At 34.2% G+C, this 22,147-nt stretch overlaps 1 long non-coding RNA gene across 1 annotated transcript in view; it reads right to left on the bottom strand.

Moving 5' to 3' along the window:
- Positions 1-22,147, bottom strand: part of LOC103099990 (uncharacterized) — a 69,480-nt gene that overhangs the window by 4,140 nt on the left and 43,193 nt on the right. The gene's annotated exons all lie outside the window — the stretch shown is intronic.

The raw sequence follows: 22,147 nt of genomic DNA, 5'->3' as shown, positions 1-22,147 counted from the left end.
CCCCCATAGATTATGGTTAGGCAGAATCTATTGTGTTCTGGTCAGTCCCCCATTATATATTTTATGATCAACTAATATTTTTCTAATTATTCAAGTGCATTTTTATTGCTGTAAAGAGTATATATTTAGTCATAGTATTCCTATCGTTCCTATGTGTATTTTGATAGGTAGAATCCCATATATATTAAAACATATAATTATTTTAAATAGAATCTATCTCTTAATGGATTTCGTTGGCCAAACACTAATCTTCACAACTAACAATTTAAGATTTATGTGTGTCATAAGGCAGGAGTAGAAGGAGTAAAAAGAGAAAATAATATCTATTTCAGAAGATGAGGTGTTGGGATTAAGTGAGTTCTAAGGTCTCTCTGAGTTCTGCATTCCATAAATCTATGGAATGAGTGGGTTAGATCATGGCTTTATTTCTATTGCTACAGGAAAAAAAATCTACCTTCCTCCAGGGTTTCTGGGGAACAAAACAGAATTGGGGAAGTTGGGAGATCTACTTAGGATACTGGGCAGTCGGGAAGTAATGTTTTACACTTTGGATCTACCTGGATGCCTTGATTTCCTAAATCCTGGTTGGATGGTGGTGATATTTTTGTCCAGGAGAATTTCAAATTCCCAGTAAATCTGAGAATTGATTCATCTATGTAGTAATCTGGGTGCTCAAAAATGCTTTTTAAAAAAGGGTCTATTTTCTTAAATAGTTTCTGTGCCATTTTAAATAAGGCCCAACCCTGATCTAAAATTATAAATAACATGAAATTAATCTATGAAGGGTCAATCTAGCGCTTTGTGTCTTTTTTCTTATTCAGTAGAAATTCCTTCAAATTCACGCATCCAATTCTCACAAAACAGTGGAATTGTGAGAGGACCTTAAAAATCGTCAGGTCTCATCCTTTCCTCCCTTAAATGAAGATACTAGACAGGTCTAGAGAGATGAACTGATTTACTCAAACCCTTGCAGTGAATTAATGGCCAAACTGGTGCTGTAATTCAGGTCTTGAGATGTAATAAGCTTGTACTCTTTCTATAATAACACACAGTAGTCTCTCCTGTCTTTTTCTCTCTCCCTGTTAGGGCCTATACTATTCAATTTTTATCCTTGTACCTGCAATGCCTTGCATGATAAATGTGTAATTAATTTTTGTTCAACCATTTGCAGAGGCTTCTTTCACACTAAAGCATAAATTACTAGTGAAATATCAAAGTTGAAGATAATCAGTCCCTACAAATATTCCCTAAAGTACTTTTTATTTTAACAGGTGTCAAATCCTCTAACCAAAGGGCTAAAGCTCAAACAGAAGAAATTCAAGCAATCATTGGTAGATGAGGAAGGATTCGGGGTAATGCCATCATTCTTGAAATCAGACCAAGGAGCCATCAAGCTGTCTCTGTGAAGCACTACTGTGTCAATGATAATGCCTCAAGATGATGCTCCTTACATTCCAAGTTGGTGTGCTCCATTGTGTATTAGGTTCAGGTTTGGGTCTTAGTATTACACAACTTGAAAGAAGTTTTTTGTTGGCTTCTATAGTTCAAGCACTTTTTTGGCTGTCTCTAGGAAGCTAACGGCTAGCTTCAAACGACCAGTTTTTGTTTTGGTGACTCAGTACTTACTCATTACCTGGTTTAGGATATGCTGTTTGTCAGAAAATAGATTGGGAGGAAATATCTGTAATTCTGGCAGGGGGTGATGATTTTCAGTGCATTTTTAGTCACAAAATTAAAAAAAAAAAGAACAGAGGGTCAATATAACCTCATAGTTGTGGTTAAGAATGGGCAACAACATTTGTAAACAATTCCTTTAGTCAGAACTTCAGTAAATTCCAGTCCTATGAACTTGAATAAAACACTAGAACTATAAGCACTGAATGAAGCCTTTGAACTTTTAGAGGGGTGGAGAGACAAAGGTGAGAAATTCAGCTGCGTATTGATTAGTGTATCTTCTGCAACGATCACACATATTTGACTTTCTACTATTCAGTGATAATTATGTAAAATGTAGTCAGTGGTTCCAGACTGATAGAAATATGAAATGTGAATTTAAATAATGTGAACACTTCAGGGGATTAACTAGTCATACTAATGGCTAGCTGTTTTTGAGACTAAAAATTTCTTAAGAAATTAGCTAGAAGAGATCTTAGAAATTCTTTGGATACTTATTAATAACTTTAAAAATCCACTTTAGATTGAAAATTCTAAAATGTCAAGTTAAAGTGTTTTAACAAGGATCTAGGTGCTGGACAGACATTTTTGGTAATCCAGATTCTTTGCTTTTCTTCCTGCAGTTTCTTGGCAGCCATATTTTGGATATTTCACTCTTTGATAGCCCATGTATACTAGTGGGTTAGAACATCAGGTGAAGCTGAAATTTATCTGGTTTCCTATTTTTTCAGACAGTGGTGAAAATACTTGGTGGCAGAGAAAGGGAATACACTAAAATCAGCTTTGGTACACATTTTATCTACTGAGCTTTCTATGGTTGTATTTAGCATAAGTAAGTGAGAGTATACTGTTGGGAAGACAATTTAAATAATTGTGCCAAAAGATTTGGTCAGTGAAACTCCAGGACAAATTGTTTCTTCATACTTCATAAGCTTTCATTTTAAATGATAACCTCCAAGACAACATTTAGCTATTTACTAACCGAGAAATGTCAAGTTGTACAACACTGAAAAAAGTCTCTGAGTCTCAGTTTATTTATCTGGCTATACATGCCTTCCTCATCTTGCACTTCTGAAGTTAATCTTTTGAATTCAAGTATAAAATTTTTATAATATTTATTTATTTATTTATTTAGCCAGTGAAATTGAATTTTATTTCATTAGATTAGGCTCAGTGCTCAAGCTTGTGGCACAGTCAAGATGGCAGCTTAGAGGCAGCAAAAATTCAGACCTCTGTAAACCCTTCCTCCTCTATCAAAAACACAAAGCTTCCAGGGGACTGAAAACCAAATCTAACAACAGGGCAGAGCTAGGAAACACTCTTCTTGGACCCAACTTAAAAGGTACATCCCCCCCCAAAAGCCTGAACTCTAGAACACACAGATTTAAGGGGAGGGAAGAAGGAAGGTCCCAGGACACCTTCCCCACCTCCAGTGGGGGCTGGAATTTCTGGGCAGCCAAGGGCACTAGTCCAGAGGGAGAACCTTTCCAGCAAAGCTGGGCCAGGCTCAGGGCTTAGAACATAGGAAGCATAGAGGCAGCTGGCAGAGAAGCACACTGCAGGCAGCCCAGTGACAGGCAAGATGCTCCATCTTGCTCCCCCACCCCTTTTTCTGGAGGTTTTGACCTCAAGGCACAGCCAGCTTTGCAGATCAACTTCATCCTGGCTCAATCTCATCAATATGGGTAGATAAGAAGCCTTCAGAGGGCAGAGAAGCTCCAACACCCTATCCCCATTGACTGATCTGGGAGCCTTGCTGACTAAGCTTCAAGGGGCAAAGGCTGCAACAAACTACAGGCAACAACCTTGACCATAGGGAAGGAAGCCCAGTTCCTTCTCAGCTTCTGCTGCTAGCTGGGGAAGATCAGACTACCTGATTAAACAGAAGAACAGAGAAGAAGCCCCTTCAGAACAGAACAGCCCAAACTCACAGATCCAGCACAAAATGAGAGGAGCAAGACTACAGGCAACTATAGGGGGGAAAGAAGGAGAAAATAGGGGTAAATAATAGAAAACAAAAAAAGAAATTATAATTGACAGCTTCTATCTAGGCAATGAACAAAGAGCAAATGAAACAAAGGAGGCTCAAGGAACACCAAGCAAAAACACAAACTCTAGTCAATTGGACACAGGCTTTAGAAGAACTCAAAATACAATAAAGAAAAACAAGAGAGGCTGGAGACAACTGGGAAAAGAACTTAAAAAGCAAAATAAATCATCTGGAATCAGTGCTCAAGCTTGTGATGAGCCTTTTGAGTTTGTGTTGTGGTTTAGTCATGTCCAAGTTTTGTGTCAACTCTAAATTTGATGAGCATGATGTCAATTCTTTATCCAAATAATTAACATGATAAATAGCACAGGGGCAGTATAGATTTCTGGTGCACTCTCTTGTAGACTTTTTCCTGCTTAGTTGCCATTAAACTATTAGTTACTACTTTTTGAGTATTGTCATTCAGTTGTAATACCATCTAGCCTACATTTCCTCAGATCTATCACAAGAAAAACATGAGGTACTTTATCAAATGCTTTGTTAAAATCTACATACATGCTAGCTTTAATGTTCCTAATTTATTCATTTAATAATACTGTCAAAGGAGTAGAGAGGGAGAGAAAGAATTAGAAACTTAAAATTCTTTTTTAAAATACTGAAAACTCTTTTTATATATAATTGGGAAAAATAAAATAAAAAATCTTTTAAGTAAAAAATCATTGTCCAAAAAAGAAGATAAGGTTTGTCTGGCATGGGCTGGTCTTAATGAAGTGATGCTGATTCTTCATAATCATGGTTGTCTCCTCTAGAAGAGTGGTAAAGGCTAGGCAAAGTGACTTGCCCAGGGTCACAAAGCTAGTTAGTGTCTGAGGCCAGAATTGAACCTACGACCTCCCATCTCTGGGCTTGGCTTTCAATCCATTGAGCAACCTAGTTGCATCCCCTTCCCCTAGCCTTTTTTCATTCTTAAGTTATGCTAGTTTTTATTTTTCCTCAATATTTTATAGATAATATGTATTTAATAAATTATTGTTGAATGTCTATTTATTGTATAATTTGGTGTTTCATACAGAAATATATTGATAAATTGAATGATGTTGATATTATTGTCTAGATTCTTGGCCAGAAAATTCACAGAAGTCTTGCAGATTGATGAATATTTGTTTTTCCATTGCTCTTTTGTCAAATGAATAAATAAATTCTTTAATAGGGTTGTGCCTCACACCAAATTGTACTTTCTTCAATGATGAAGATGACAATCCATCCATACTTCTTATCCTGTAGAGCTCTTCTCAGTGTCCTCCCATAAATCCTCCAAAAGGGATCTACCAAGATTTTGGGATTCTTAAATGCTACTTGAATGCATGGGCATGAGCTACCTTTTGTTCTCACAATTCCACCAGCAGTGTATTAGTGTCCCAATTTTAGCAGAATCTTAAAAGTACCTATCTGGTTTCAGCATGTATTTTTCAGTAGTGTCTAGAGACATAACAGTCATGCCTCAGTTCTAATGTTTCCTGCTTAAAAAGTCATGCTACCTCTTGAAGATTTTTCTAGAAGTTAATAAGGATAATATGAAGATTTTTTAACTACTCTTATCTTCTTCAGATAAAAAATTATTAATTCTCTTGTATGTGATGGACTTAGAACCAACAAGTTTAGAAGAGGGAACATGTTTCTTAGTACAATGAGATATTCAAAGTATAAGTTGAAACTTGGACAGATCTACGATTTCACTTTCTCCAGTAGGTAAACTCAAAAACCCTACTGAGTCTTCCTGTCCCGATTAATTCTTATCTATGCACTTCTTGTCATCCTTAATATAGGATTCACCTGTTGCCTTTAATATTGGAAAGAGACCAAAATAGTACACTGATCATATTGCCAAGGTATTATATCTTATTCATTTTACATGACAAGTTCACCTTCATATTTTTTATTGTTCTTGTTTTTTTTTTAATTTTACTTATTCCTATTATCATGCAAAACACACTTCCATAACTGGTCATTGTTGTAAGAGCACATTCATATAAAACTTGAACGCAAAATAAAACCATAAATGCAGTGATGTGAAAGACAGTATGTTTTGATTTGCATCTGTCGAAGTCTAACAGTTCTTTCTCTGGAGGTGGATAGATTTCCCTGTCATAAGCCTTTCAGAATTGTCCCTGATTATTGCATTGCTAAGAGTGGCCAAGTTTTCACAGTTGATTATCGTACAATATTACTATTAGTGTATAATGTTCTCCCAGTTCTGCTTATTTTGCTCTGCATCAATTCATGGAGATCTTTCTAGCTTTTTTTGAAATCATCTTGCTCATTATTTCTTAAAACTCACATCCATATTTTTGATTATACTCTTTATTGTACTTACCAAAAGGAAATTACTGTTGGCAATATGCTGAAGCAGACCACACCACCATATTCTTTGGATCTTTCCATTGCTATTGAGGTCATCTTCAAATGTGCTTTTTCTGAGGCTGTGACATTACATTATTTATAGGCATATGAAATCATCAAGAGACCACTAGCATTTGAGGTATTTCAAGATTGTTTCTTAGGTAAAAAATTTGGAAGTCTTTCAATAAAGCTAAGAATTTTGAAGAGGCAAAGAAGTTTCAGGCTATTTTTCTAAAGAGCATCAATTCATGGCAGAAAAAGAGATTAATAATTCATTATATCTGTAGAATATTTCATAGTTTTCAAAGTATTTTCATATGTGCTATCTCATTAGAGTTTCATAATTACTCTGAAGCAGACAGGCCAGTGAAGGGTCAACTTGGTGGCACAGTAGATAGAATTCTGGGCCCAGTGGAGTCAGGAAAACCTGAGTTCGGATCTAACCTCTGACAATTAAGAGCGATGTGACCCTGGGCAGCTTATATAACCCTATTTGCCTCAGTATACTCATCCAACAAATGAGCTATAAAAGGAAATGGCAAACCACTCTAGGATCTTTGCCAAAGAAAACCCCAAATGGGGTCACAAAGAGTTGGACACAAATGAAATAACTCAACCACAACAACGGACAGGCCAATTATGGCAGAGCTGGAATTAGCTCTCAGGTTTTTGTACTCCTGATCCTGTTTTCTTTCCCCTACATCATGCTAACTTGTAGAAAGAAAAATGGGAAGTGCAAATAGAAAATATTTTTCATTCACTCTGAACATTTAAGTAATTTTTTTCTAAGTGAATTGAAACTAATAAAAAAACTAGCTTCCAAATAGTACTAGCAATTTGCTTTGACTTAATGGATTTGAAAACATATTTTTAGCTTTCTTATATTTTGCTATCCTCTTAAAAATTATGTTAGTTAACTAGTTTTCTGAAAGCTTAAAGTTCCATTATTCCCTTTAAAAAGAAATTCCTGGCCATAACCCACCAAAAACACTTGAAGAGGTGATAAACTGGCACTAGAGTAGGAAGTGGGAAAGAAGGACATCTATGTGGAGAAAGGATTTCCACATTTTAAAATGGAAGAAATCATTTAGACCATTCCCTTCAATTTGCAGGCGAGGAAAATGGCCAGAGAGCTTACAACTTATCTAGTATCTTACAGATAGTAAGCAGCAGGGCTGAGATTCCAAACTATCTTTTCATTGCCAAATAATAAAGTTAGATCTGAAAACAGTGAAATTGAAACTAACATATAGATATTCAATCTCAAATACTTATTTCAGATCATAATACAATAATAATTATAATCAATAAGGGGCTTTCCATGGAAAGTAAATGAAAATTTAATTAGAAACTAAATATAATTCTTCAAAATAGATGAGTCAAAGAACAAATCATAGAAACAATCACTGATTTCATTGAAGAGAAAGACAAGGAGACAACATATCAAAATTTATGGGATACAGCCAAAGCAATTCTCAGAGGGAAATTTTATCTCTGAATATTTATATCAATAAAATAGAGAAAAAGCAGAACAATGAATTAGGAATATAACTAAAAAACGAACTAATTAAACCCCCCAATTAAAGGCTAAATTAGAAATCCTAAAAATCAAAGGAGAAATGAATAAAATTGAAAGTAAAAGAACTACTGAACTAATGAATAAGACCAGGAGTTGGTTCTATTGGGGAAAAAAAACCAAATAAAATGGATAGAGCATTGGTTAATTTGATTAATAAAAGGAAAGAAGAAAATCAAATTACCAGTGTTAAAAGTGAAAAGGGTTTTCACCTCTAATAAAGAGGAAATTAAAGCAATCATTGGGAACAATTTTGCCCAATTATATGACAATAAATCTGATAATATATGTGAAATGGATGAATAGTTACAAAAATATAAATTGCCTAGATTAACAAAAGAGAAAACAGAATACTTAAATAATCCCATCTCAGAAAAAGAAATTGAAGAAGCCATTAATGAATTCCCCAAGAAAAAAGCCTCAGGTTCAGATTTTGATTCTTCCCTTTGCCCCTTACACACACACTCACTCACCTTCTCTCTCTCTCTCTCTCTCTCTCTCTCTCTCTCTCTCTCTCTCTCTCTCTCTCTCTCTCTCTCTCTCTCTCTCTCTCTCTCTCTCTCTCTCTCTCTCTCTCCCCCCCCATATATCTATATCTATATATGTATGTATGTATAAACTGGTATCATGAAATTCCCACTCTACAAAAGTCCTGCTCTTCTTCGGAATTATGGCATGCAGATTATCCTGGTAATTAATGGTAACTTTTTATATCATTCATTTCTGAACATGTTCCTTTCCACTTCCCACACCAAGTGAAAAATCCCTGTCCTAAAGATTTAAAAAGAATGGAAAAAAAAGCATAGATTTAAATATTACACTAGTTTTGTCTGATAGCATGTACAATATTTCACATTCACAGTCCCCAAATCTTCAATGAAGGTAAATATATTTCAAAATTTTTCTTTTTTTATTGCAAATATGAATATTTTAATAAACAAAGAATAGAAGAGGATTATGGTTGGAACTGCAAACATCTGTTACATATATGATTTGGTTTCTTTTAAGCATGTATTACACTTAACACAACAGTGAAAATTAAAAACAAAATACCTGCTCTGCCTATCTATGTGCCCTCATGAACTTCCTTTTGCCCTCCTCTGTCTGCTTTCCTTCTAATTTTGGCTACATTGCTTTTATTTGTACAAAACTTAATTTAATATAATAAAAATTATCCATTTTATATCCCACAATACTCTCCTATCCATAAAACTGAGAGCTACAATGTTCCATGTTCTTCTAATTTATTAATATTTCCCTCTGGTGAATGGTGTAAAAATTGGTGTCTAGTTTCTGCCAGACTGCTTTCCAATTTTCACAGTAATTTTGACCAAATAGTGAGTTTTTATCCACAAAGTTTAAATATTAATATGTATTATCTGTAACACTACTGTGTATTATATATCTACTCTATTCCACTGAACTTCCATTCTATTTCTTGGTACTACTAGATATTCTTGATCTGTTGCTCTTCTGAATGATTTTTTTAACTTTTTTCTAGTTCAATAAAATATTTTTGGTAGTTTGAGATTAATTTAATTAATTAATTTAAGAAGAACTATTGTTTTTATTACATTGGCTTAACCCACTCATGAACAATGAATAGTCTTCTAATTATTTATACTTGACTTTATTTGTATAAAAAGTGTTTTATAATTATTTTTGTATATTTTCTGGGTTTGTTTTGGCAGGTCTATGGTTGTTTTAAATGAAATATCTCTTACTATCTCTATTTACAAGGCTTTGTTAATGATATATTAGAATACTGATAACTTAATTGGAGTTTATTTTACATTCTGCTACTTCCCTAAAATTATTTTCAACTAATTTTTTCATTGAATCTCTAAGATTTTCTAAGGATACTATTGTCTAATCTGTAAAAGAGATAATTTATTTCCTCATTGAACATTCACTTCTTTTTTTCTCTTATTGATATTGCTATTGCTTATAGTACAATATTGAATAATATCGCTGATATTGGTAATGGGCATCTTTATTTCACTCTTGATCTTATTAGGAAGAATTCTAGCTTATCTCTGTTACAGATAATGTTTGCTGCTGGTTTTAGATAGATGCTTCTTATTTTTAAATAACATTCCATTTACATCTATGCTATAAGAGTTTCTAATAGGAATGAGAGTTTTATCTTGTCAAAAGCTTTTTCTGCATCTATTGATTTAATCATATGATTTTGCCACTTTGCTATTGATATAATCAATTATGTAAATAATTTTCCTTATATTGGACCAGCCTGATTTAAATCTCCCCTGATCACAATGTATATATTCTTTGTGAAATATTGTTTGTAGTCTCCTATCTAGTATTTTATTTAGGAATTTTGCATTAATTTTCTGGTGAAGTTGGCCTATCATTTCCTCAGATTTTGATTTTTCTAGTTTAGGTATCAGCAACATATTTTTTCCGTAAAAGTAGTTTGACCAGGATTCCTTCTTGTCTATTATTCCAAATAATTTATTTAATGTTGGTATTAGTTGATCTTTAAATGTTTGGTAGAATTCACTTTTTTTTAAAACCCTTACATCTCATTTTAGAATCAATACTGTGTATTGGTTCTAAGTCAAAAGAGTGTGTCAAGGGTTAAATTTTTAGGGCAGGAGTTTGAACAAGAATCAGAAGATTAGCTTCTTAAACATAAAACACTTAGTTTATTATTAGGAAAGTATGGATAGGAAATAGAAAGGAGGAAAGTGAGAATAATCTTATAATAGTTTATAGCTATATCTAAGATCCCAAACCTAACTAAAATTTTCTAAAAAAAACCCATAATCTATCTGCCTTTGAGGGCAGTATCTTCTGCCATGCCAGGCCTGGCCTACTTACGTACTCTGTCTATATAATAATTTACCCACTATCAATCTACCCAAGATAGTCAATAATCAATAAGGCTATTAAGGCCTTAAATCTGTTTCTCAGTCTCCATCTGTTAGCCCCAGAGAAAGTGACGCACTCCTCTCCCCAGGGGACCCATAGACAAAAGCCCACTACAACTGTCTGCAACTTACTAACCAACTGTCAGTCACACCCTTCTGTCATCAACTGACAGCTTGCACAGCAGAGAGGCTCTTACTCAGAAATCTTATTGCTCCCTTGCCTCTTAAATAGAAAAAAGGAGAAATTAAGAAAAACTCTCTTAATTAAGTGGTAAGGGCTAGACAATGAGAGTTCAGTAAATTGCCCAGGGTCACACAAATAGGAAGTATCTGAGGCCAGATCTGAACCGAGGACTGCCTGTCTCTAGGCCTGGCTCTCAATCCACTAAGCTATCCAGCTGCCCCAAAATTCACTTGTAAATCCTTCTGGTCCTGATGCTTTTTCTTAGGAAGCTAATTTATGACCTCTTCAATTTCTTTTTTTTTCTTCTAAAATATGTTCATTTAGGTATTCTCTTTCCTCTTCTGTTAATCTGGATAGTTTATATTTTTGTAGGTATTCTTCCACTTCACTTAAATTGTTAAATTTATTAGCATATAATTGGGCAAAATAGCTCCTAATCATTGCTTTAATATCATCTTCATTAGTGGTATATTCACCCTTTTAATTTTGATAATAATGATTTGGTTTTCTCATTTTAAAAAATCACATTAATGGTTTATTTTATTGGTTTATTATAGTATTTCTATAATAACTTTAATAAAATGAGGTAGCCCATTTTATAATATTTTATTCAACATTTTATACTGATATTCATTACATATTGTTTTAATAAGGCCACTAAAGAGTGTAAGAGTGGTCAGAGTATAGTGACAAGAATGTGAAGATCTAAGTCCATGCCATATGATGATTAGTTGAAGGAAATGGGCATGTTTAGATTGGAAAAGAAACAGGGGACCTAGAAGTTGTATTTAAATATTTTTTGAAGGGTCATCATGTAGAAGAGGGATTAAATATGTTGTATTTGGCATCATAGTGTAGAGCCAGAGGAATAAACAGATATTTCAAAGTGGAAATTTTAGGGTAGAAATCGGGAATAATTTCCTAATAGTTAAGGTTGTCTCAAAATGGATTAAGATACCCTTCCTCTACCCCCCCCCCCCAACCTCAATGATATGTTTCTTCTCTCTGGAGGATTTTGAGCAGAGATTGGATGATCACTTAATGAATATGTTATAGTGGGAATTCCTTTAATGTACTTTGGTTGAGTTTTTTGTTTTGCTACTTTTGGTTTGCTACTTCTACGATTTTTTGTTCTCCTTTATTGATGAAAGTGTTTAGAGATATAAATTTCCCTCTAAGTATGGCTATGTCTACATCCCAAAACTTTTGGCATATTTTTTCATTGCAATTTTCTTTAATAAAGCTATCCATTGTTTTATGATTTGTTCCCTGACCCACATATTCTTTAGCATGATGTTAGTATTCTTTTAAGTTGGACTATATTTCATCCCAGATCACTAGTTCTTGCTATTTCTTTTTCTTCTTTTAATTCCCCCTTTATGATAAACTTTTAGTGGCTAAGATTATTTTGTTTTATATTCCTTCCCCTATTTTTTCATAGTGCTATAATCTTTTTGCTAGGATATTGATTAAAATTTTGTATCAAAATTCATTATTGATGCTGCTCAACAAATGTCTTTATTTGCTGGACCCTCTCCAGATTTTAGAACAATATTTGTCTCACAAAAGGAGTTTAATAGTGGGTACTCTCTCAGTATAAGTATTAATTGCTCTTTAAAAGTCTGATAGGATTCACCTGAAAATTTGTCTACACCAGGGATTTTTCTATTGGTAGTTCTTTTAAGACTTGTATAGTTTCACTTTCTGAGATTAGGTTGTTTAGAATTTCTATACATATTGTATAATTTGGGTATTTCTGTATACATATTGTATAAATTTGGGTAATTCTGCAGGTAATAATTTCTTTTATCTTGTTAGTTTATTAATATGTTATTGTAGATAAGTTCAGATCATTTTTAAAAATTTGTCAATTTTCCTTTTCCACTTAATATTCTTGTAATTTGATTTCCCTCCACTTTTTGGGAAGCAAATGAGCTAAAGTTTTATTAATTCAATAGATACTTTCAAACAATCAGCTTTTAGTTTCATTGACCATTAGGGTACTTTTTCTATTCTATTTTATCTATTTCACCTCTAATTGTTTAAAGATTTTTTTTTGCTTATTTGTTGATTTTTTGTTTGTTTGTTTTTTATTGTTATTGGGTTCTTTTATGTGTTTTCAGGGATATTTTTTCCTCAGAAGAGGGTTCTTTAGTTAAAAGGCAGAAATTTAAATCTATTTTATCATTATCATTTTTCAGAAACAACTGATGTCTTTCCTATCAGAAGCAACCAGTGTCTTTACAATAGAAAGTATTTTTGAGATTTGGGGATATGTCTTTTGCGTTTATACTTTAAAAATGTTTGAAAGGGTAGTCTAGTGATTTAGGAATATGTTTTATGAACCTGAAGCTAGGCTAATCACCTCTTCACTGTTCTACTATTCCCTTCCCCAGTTTCTTTCACAAGCAAACTTGGGCTTAATTTGCATTAAAAGGGGTGCTTTTAGGAAGGAGAAAAGGTGGGCTAGAAGCTCTGGAAAATACATTAGTGACTAATCAAAAGTAGAAATACATATTTCCATATTCCTGACAGAAGACATATATCACAAACATACAATAAAAAACTCATGAAGGAAATTAGGTTAAAAATGGCATGCATGCTTTGATCTCCTATAGTTCCTTCTTTGGCTGTGGGTAGTATTTTTCATCATGAGTCCACACTAGGGTTATCTTGGAAACTTGGTAAATATAATAGAAGAGGTACAAAATCGTAGACAAATAATAAACTCCCTGAAAATTAGGAAAGGCCAAACATAAACCAATGATCTTGTGGACAACTAGAAATATGTGGGGAGGAAATCAAAAGACTGAAAAAAAGTAGAAGAAATTGTAGGCTTATCTTTTATCAAAATCAACTAACCTAGAAAATAGGTCAAATAGATATAATCTAGAAAATCATTGTATTACCTGAAGATCATAGAAAATAAAAAAACCTAGATACCACATATCAAGAATATAGACGAGGAAGGGGAATGGTTTGATAGCAGTTGTTCTGAAAATTATTTGGTGTTTTTTAGTGGGTTACAAGTTCAATATGAGACAGAAATGTGATAAAGTAGTCCAAAAAGGTAATGGGATCCTGGGCTACATTAATAGGGGCATTGCTTCCATGAATAGCAAGTGAGAGGCTCCCTGCACTCTGCTCTATTAGACCTCAAGACCTCATCTGGAGGATTGTGTTCAATTCAGGGTAGCATCCTGTGATTTCAAGCACCTACCAAGTCTGAAAGGCTCAAACTACACACAGTTGGAATTTTTATGTTTCTTGACCAAGAAGCAGTGTCAGAGAAGCTGGGCCTGGAGGGAAGGTGTGTCAAAGGAAACACTGGTTCCATCACAATGCTGAAAGGGGTCATTTTGCCCAAGTTTGGGAGTCAAGGAAGAAAATGGTTGTTACTTGTGCATCTTGCTCTCTGCTCACCAGCCAGTTGGCCCCAGCCCTGCCTCTGGTTTGGCCATGGTAGGAAGAGCCAAAATGACTAATATCAAAGAGGCCAATTTCAAAGATAGAGAGTTTGTCTATTTAAAGTCTTTAGCAAGGAATTTTTATCAGTGGGGATCACAAAATCCAAGAACAGGTCAGGCTCTTGTAGTCCTTCAAAAATTTCTAAATATCCTGAATTTCATTCTTGACCGAGATAAAAATCCAGGTCAAGGTCAAGAAGGCCTTCTCATAGACAACATTCTCAATCCAAATCTCCCATTCATTCTCATAGGTGACCATCACAAAATAGGCTACATACATCAGAGTATTGTCACTGCAGTGATTTTCTAATGTCTAATTTTAAAAAGACATACAGACAGATCCTAAAATATACCTTGAAGTGCATTAGCTCAGTGTAATGCAACAGAGTTGGGGAATATTTTCTCATTACAGAACTCCCAGGTGTGTTCATGTAGTTTACAATCTATAATCAGGTAACTGGATGATCCAGTAGATTTTCCCTTATTTATTTTCAGAGATAGATAATTTAAAAGAGGCTATGGGAAAGGCAAATGGAATGGAACTAGACTGCAGAAGGGTAAAGGTACATTTATTGTCTGTAGTAGAAGTGGTGGCAGATACAGCGATTCTTACTACAATTAATGATGTAATAGCTATGAATATAATTACATAAAAGGTCACTTTTCCTTTATTTCAGCTGATATAGATCAAAGTAGAGAAGTTCCTTTCTATAATCCAAGATGCTAGAAGGAATTAAATTTTAAAAATTCTTCTGGGCTTCTCCACCCTTTTAATCGCCCTACCTCTCAAAAAGAACCTATAAAACATTTCTCTATAAAACATTTCTCTGATTTATTTACAATCTAAATTTTATTGGTTACTATATTGCTGTTTTTGTTTCTTTTATTATGCTTTGGAAGAATGTAACTTGTCATTTTGAATAATTGTATTAAACAACACAGTATATTTTATTTTTATAAAAATATTCTTATGTAATCTAATGAAAAAATTGTTGACAACCTTTTTTTGTGTGAATCCTCATATAGATATTGTGACAAAATTTTTCATTTACCAATAATGGTGTGTGGATTTCTCTTTTTGTTAATCACTTATTTTTAAGAAAAATAATATTTGCTATGAAACTGTCCAGTATGACCTGAAGAAAATGAGAAGCTAAAGGAAAATACTGATTCTATATCATTTTTAAAAAATGGAACACTAAAAATTAGGCCTATCTCTGTTCAGTGCTGGTTCAGGTTTTCACTTGACAAATGTGATATCTGGAGATAGATGTGGAAGATAGTTGGGGTAGACATTTGGGTCAGTAAATAACTGGAGGCCCAAATAGGCCCAAAACAGCCCATTCTTTAGCTTCATCATAAGACTGGAAAATTGACAAAAGCCCAGAAAATATCCTATATATAATTCAGATTGTTTGATGAGGCTTCATAGATAGCTGAAGAAAGAAGGAAAGTAAAAGAGAAAAGAGAAAGGGGAAAATATATCAAACTGAAAGCAGAATTCCAGAGGATAGCAATGAGAGATAAGTTTTTTTAAATGAACAATTCAAAGAAGTAGAAGAAACAATAGAATGGGAAAGACAGGAGATTTCAAGAAAATTAGAGACATCAAAGGGAATGATTCATGCAAACATTATGATAAAGTATAAACTGTTATAGATTTAACAGAAATAGATTAAGAGGTGGCACGATCCATACAAGAAAGATCTTAATATCACCAAAAACCACAATGGGTATGATAACTGATCTAGAACTAGAACTTCACTAAAATGAAGTCAAGTAGGCCTTAAAAAACTTCACTAATATTAAGGCTCATGGAAGTGACAATTCCAGCTGAGTTATTTAAAATTCTAAAAGTTGATGTTACCCAAATCTTGCACTTAATATGCTAGGAAATTTGGAAAACTCACCAGTGGACACTGGATTGAAAAAGATCTGTTTGTGTCACAATCCTTAGAAGGGCATGAGAATAAATGTTCAAATTACCAAACAATTGTTGTGTTCATTTTACACATGAGCAAGGTTATGCTTAAGGTAGGCTTCAGCAGTATGTGAACTGAGAATTCCCAGTAGAGCAGGCTGGATTTCAAAGAGGCAAAGGAACGTGAGACCAAATTGCCAACATTTGCTGGATTATGGAGAAAGCAAGGGAGTTCCAGAAAATTAAAAAAAAATACCTATTTACTTCTGATTCATCTATTACTTGTGGCAAGTCCTCAAAGAAATAGGAATGCTAGATCATCTCACTTTTCTCCTAAGAAACCTGTTTGAGGTCCAAGAAGCAGCAGTTCAAACTGAACATGAAACAACTGACTGCTTTAAATTGGGAAAGGAGTATGATAAACCTGTATATTGTCACTTTATTTAATTTATAGGCAGAATACATCATGTGAAATGCTAGGCTAGATGAATCAAAAGCCCTTTGCCTTGGAGAAATTTCAACAATCTCATATATGCATATGGAAAAAAATGGAAGTAGTGCCAGATTATATATTCTTGGACTACAGAGGGCAGCTGCAGTTATGACATTAAAAATGCTTGCTCCTTGGAAGAAAACCTAGGGCAAATCTGGACAGCACACTAAAGAGACATCACCTTGGTGACAAAGGTCTGTAGGGTCAAAACTATGTTTTTTTTTTTCCAATAGTAATGTATGGCTGTAAGAGTTGGACTATAAGGAAAGCTCAGAACTTCAGAACTGACATTTTGGAAAGTGTGGTGTTAGAAAAGACTTATGAGAGTCCTTTGGACAGTAAAGAGATCAAATTAACCAATACTTGAAGAAATGAATTCAGACCACTCATTGGAAGAACAAATATTGAAGCTGAAGCTTAAATATTTGGGTTACATAATGAGGAAGACAGGACTTATTGGAAAATATCCTGATAGTGGAAAAGACTGAAGGTAAGAGGAGAAGGGGAAAGCAGAGGATGAGAGGGATGGCATAGTGTCAAGGAAACAACAAACATGGACTTGGACAGATTTTGAGACAGTAGAGAATGAAAGGCCTTAAGTACTGTGGTCCATTGGATCACAAAGAAACACAACTGAATGAATAAACAACAATAAAGATCATAGCCCTTGAGTGTTGAACAAACCTGGTGTCTAAGACCATCCTCCTTTTGGTGATGGGCTTTACTTGGTCTCTAAGGTCCCTTTTAATTCTAAAATTCTATGATCAGAAAACTATGATCAATCTCCAGCACGATATCTAACAAATAAATACTTAATAAACATTGACCTTAATTTGGTCAGATAATTGTTTCTTATCTGAATATTATAACAGTACTAGTCAGTCACTGTAAAGGATGGAGACAAAAAGAAAAGGATGAGATGGAAGGGTCCCTGCCACTATTCCTTCCCACTTTTTGAGTTCAAGGCACCCCAGTAAGCCAACAAATACATGTTCTATGGTATAGTTCATTATTGCAGGTAGAAAATTAACAAAAGGAGGCAACTAGGTGGCTCAGTAGATTTGAGAGCGAGGCCTAAAGACCTAAAGAGGTCCTGGGTTCAAATCTAATCTCAGTACTTCCTAGCTGTGTGACCCCTGCCACTTAACCCCCACTGCTTACCCCTTATCACTCTTCTATCTTGTAGTCAATACACAGTATTGATTCTAAGAGATAATAAGGGTTGAAAAAGAGGAAATGAAAAAAAAATATGTGAAAGGGCTGCCAATTTCACCTTGTGAAAACTAGGTGAATAGATTGCCAATTTCAATGAAATTATACTGGATTAATAAAAACATTTCAACAAGGGAACTTTTTTATTTTCCTGCAGAAAATAATCTTTTAAAATATAACTACAAAAAATTTTATAACACTAAAGAAAAATTTAAAAAATACTGTTTTTTCATAACAAAAAATCATTAACTCAATACTGACCAATTCCATTAGTGTTCATAATAAAGCAACTCTAGATGCAAATGAACATTTATTGAACCCATTTTGTGTATACATTACATATATCAAACATTGTTTGGAGGATATATAAAATGGGAGGGTATAGAAGACAATAGCTTGACTGTCTGGAAACATTATTTCTTCTTTATATATACATATTTCTTTTTCAAACACTATCATGCTCATTTAAATGAGATTCCATCAAATACCTGTTAATTATGACCAGATTTAAAAAGGAGAGTATGTTAATCTGATTTTTTTTTTGCAATGGAAGTCTTAAATATTAAAGAATCAGGAGTCAAAATATCTTAGCCATACCTCAAGAATGTCAATAAAATAACACACAAAATAAAACAAAGTCTTAAATATAAACCCTAAGCAAAAGAAAGAATATTGCCATATGTATTCCAGCAGAGGGCATTGTAATTTTAAAATAAATGTTATTTATTTTTTAATTTCATACTAACATCTTAGGCATGTATTAAAAACATTCTAAGTGTAGTCCCCCTTTATTTACCCTGTGCCTGGTTGTGTTCAGGTGATGAGCAAGGATGACTGTAAGTCCCTGGGAGTGGGAGAGAGGGAGAGGGAGAGAGAAAAATGGAGAGAGAAAGAGAGGGAGGGGGTGAGAGAGAGAGAGACAGACAGACAGACAGACAGACAGACAGAGACAGACAGACAGACAGATGGAGACAGAGAGAGACACAATATCCTAATATCCTACTCTCTCCATCTGGGTCCTTCTGCCTTGAGAGTTGATTCATGTAGACCTTTTTCCATACATGTTTCACAGAGGGGGAATTCAGTATAAAACAGAAGAAATTAAAAATAGACATAAAATATTTAAATATAACATAAATAGCGAGGAAAGGAACTAGCAACTGAAGAATCAAGGAAAGTCTTTATGTCGAAGAAGGTACTCATAAAGGAAGATATTAAAATTGGAAGCAATTTCAGTGCCTAGTTCCATGGGGATAGCAGAATGAAACCATCATATAGATCTTTGAGTTAAAAGTGACCAGATTCTATTAATGTTAAAGGAATAGATTACTTATTTGCCAATTTGCTATTGCTATGTCTGTAATTAGATGGGAAGGCTTTGGAGTAAGAGAATAAATAGTTCAGTAAAATCCAGTTTCATTTCAAATAAATCTTTGACAAGGAAACAGTTAACATTGATGTAACCACACCTAGATCACATCTAATGGCCTAATCAGGATGTGTCTTCAGCTCCCAGACATAATCAGTCTCCAGCCTCTTCTTTTTTGGTAACTAGGTCCATCCACCTCACTGCTAGAACCTTCCTATTCCAAATGCTCAGGATGGGAGTATTGCTCAAGTACTCCCTGAAGCAAATTTAAATATAATTGGGAAACTAACAAAATAAAAATAAGATAAAATGTAACTTCTAAAACCAAGTCAATATGTAGCATGCAAGAAGCCTTGTATACAGATTAGTGGTCCCCATTTCCATTTGAGTTTTACACTACTGCTCTACTAGTCTTAGAAATCTGAGATTTTCCCCAGATATATTCCTCACTATTCTCTGGGGCCCTACAGAGAGGCCAGAGGACAAAGAGTAGAGAAGCAGCCTGGTTCAGTGGAAAGAATGTAGGATATGAGGTTGCAAAAATCTAGGTTCTATTCCGGCTTTCCCATTTTTGAGTTGCGTGGTCTTTGGCTATCCAAACATCCTTTTTGTTTACTTGTTTATAAAATGAGGTGATAATGAAACTTATCACAACCGCTTTCCCTAATCTAAAATGTCAGAATTCCAAAATGGAATAATACAAAGCATGATTAGGGGTGGCAAAATATGACTGGTTTAATGGACTGCAAGTTCCATATCAATCAGAAGTATAACAAAGAAGAGCACAAATGGACCCTAGGACTCGCTGTATATGAGACATATGATCAAAAGCACTGTGCCCAGGTTGGTACCACTTTCTTCCTTGCCCTGAAATTCCCTTTAGTATGCTTGTGTCTTTGCATCATTTGATAAATGCATTCCTTAAGTTTAGCTGCTGTTTTTTAAATTAAGATATCAACATTCCTTCTTTCCATATCTGACTTCTCGAATTTAAAGTCAAAAGCAAAGATTTCACCCTCGCTCTTTGTTCTAAAGGTCTGAACTTGATGCTTAGAAAATACTAAAGAATGATGAAGAGAATTCCTTTTTTACTTTATTAGCTGTCTACTATTTATCACACATTTTAGTTTGGAGTAACTTCAAAAACCATATGGTCCAATTAACACCTGAACCAGTATTGTCTCAACAATATCCCCAGACAAGAGACCAGAGTCTTTGCACAAAGACTAGCAGTAAAGGGAAAACTCTCAAGACAGCCGATTCCACTTTTGGATAGTGGTAACTATTATGAAGTGTTTCCTTATGTTGAGCCTAAATCTGCCTCTTTGTAACTTCCACCTAATTCTGCCTCTGAGGCCAAGAAAAATGTCTTAATTTTTCCCCCTTTACACAAGACAGTCTTTCACATGGTTAAGGAGAGCTGCCATGCTTTCCCTCCATGCCTCTTTTTTAGATTAAATATCCCGGTGGGCTGGCAACCCCTCTAGTCCTGGTTACCATCTTTTGAACATTCTTCAATTGGGAAAAAGCTGAAAAGACCTACATGAACTGATGCACAGCTAAATAAGCAGAACACAGAGAATATTATACACAGTAACAACATTATACAATGATCAAGTGTGAAAGACTTTACTTTTCTCAGTGATACAATGACTCAACACTGTTCTGAAGGATTTATGAAAAAAAGATGCTATCCTTTTCCAGAAAAAAAAAATGGAGTATAAATGCAGATTGAAGTGTACTATTTTTTTTACTTTATTTTATGTGTGTTTTTATATTGGGTTTTGGTTTTATATGAGTATTGTCTCCCAATAATGGCCAACATAGAAATATGTTTTGCATGATCCTATATGCATAACCTAGGTCAAACTCTTACCATCTTAAGAAGAAGGGAGGTAAAGGAGAAAGGGAGACATTTTGGAACTTATAATTTTTGAAAATATTCATTGGAAATTGTTATTAAATGTTATTGGGAAAAATAAAATATTAAAAAAGAAAACTACAAACTAACATGTTGTTTGCTAAACATTTCCCAATTATATATTTTAAACCCTTACTTTCTATCTTAGAAATAATACTATGTATTGGTTCCAAGACAGAAAAGTAGTAAGTAACTTGCCAAGGTTAGACTTGAATCTAGGACCTTCTAGCTCTAGGGCTGCTCTCAATCCACTGAGCCACCTAGCTGTCCCCTCCAATTGCATTTTAATCTGGTTTGGGCCAGCCTCAATTTTACCTGCATGAAGTTAGGTGGAAAGTTTGAGTGTTGAGCATTATTATTATTTTTTTTTTGGCTTTTGCCTTTAAGAAAGGAAATATGTGGTTCTAGGTTTTCTTCAAGGAGAGATCCTAGAAAGAAGAACTTTAGGAAGAAGCCAATACGTAGAGGAGTTGGAATATTTTGTATGTCTCCATTTCTAGTTTGCTACATTAGACTTTAGGAGTTTTTCCCTTGAGTGAAATTGGGGACCATTTCTCTTTCACTTGAACTGAGTTCTCACTTTCAGTGGGAAAGCTTTTTCACTCAGTGTATTGTTCAGTATATTCTAATGTTATAACTTCTCTTTCTTATATCTGTTTTCTACCAGCTTCGACAAATGGTTTATTGCACTCTTAGCTAGTGTCACTAAAATTTGATGGAGGTTGGGAGGGAGTCTATCTTTTGAATGTACCTTAGGGAACTTCACTTCTCTGCTAAGGTACAACAATCTGCGAGAGCACCTTGAATCCCCAAATCAGTGCCTCTATTTTAACTATATTTAGTCAGCTATATCAATTATTCTAGTTTGGTATGTTCTCTAATGAGAGCAGAGCAGTTGATCTTTAGGCTCTAACTTCTGTTTTGATGAGAGAGAATGAGAACTCATATCCATCTTAATGGAAGAAATAAAAGTAATATTGTTGGGATAATAGTAATAGATCTCAAATCCTAAATTTCTATAGGAAGTTGGTGTAAGAGGTGAATAACAG

The sequence above is a fragment of the Monodelphis domestica genome, chromosome 4 (genome assembly GCF_027887165.1).
Source record: "Monodelphis domestica isolate mMonDom1 chromosome 4, mMonDom1.pri, whole genome shotgun sequence".
Classification (NCBI taxonomy): Eukaryota; Metazoa; Chordata; class Mammalia; order Didelphimorphia; family Didelphidae; genus Monodelphis; species Monodelphis domestica.
Note: the sequence above shows the minus strand (reverse complement) of the source record. Positions and strands in the feature narration are given on the sequence as shown.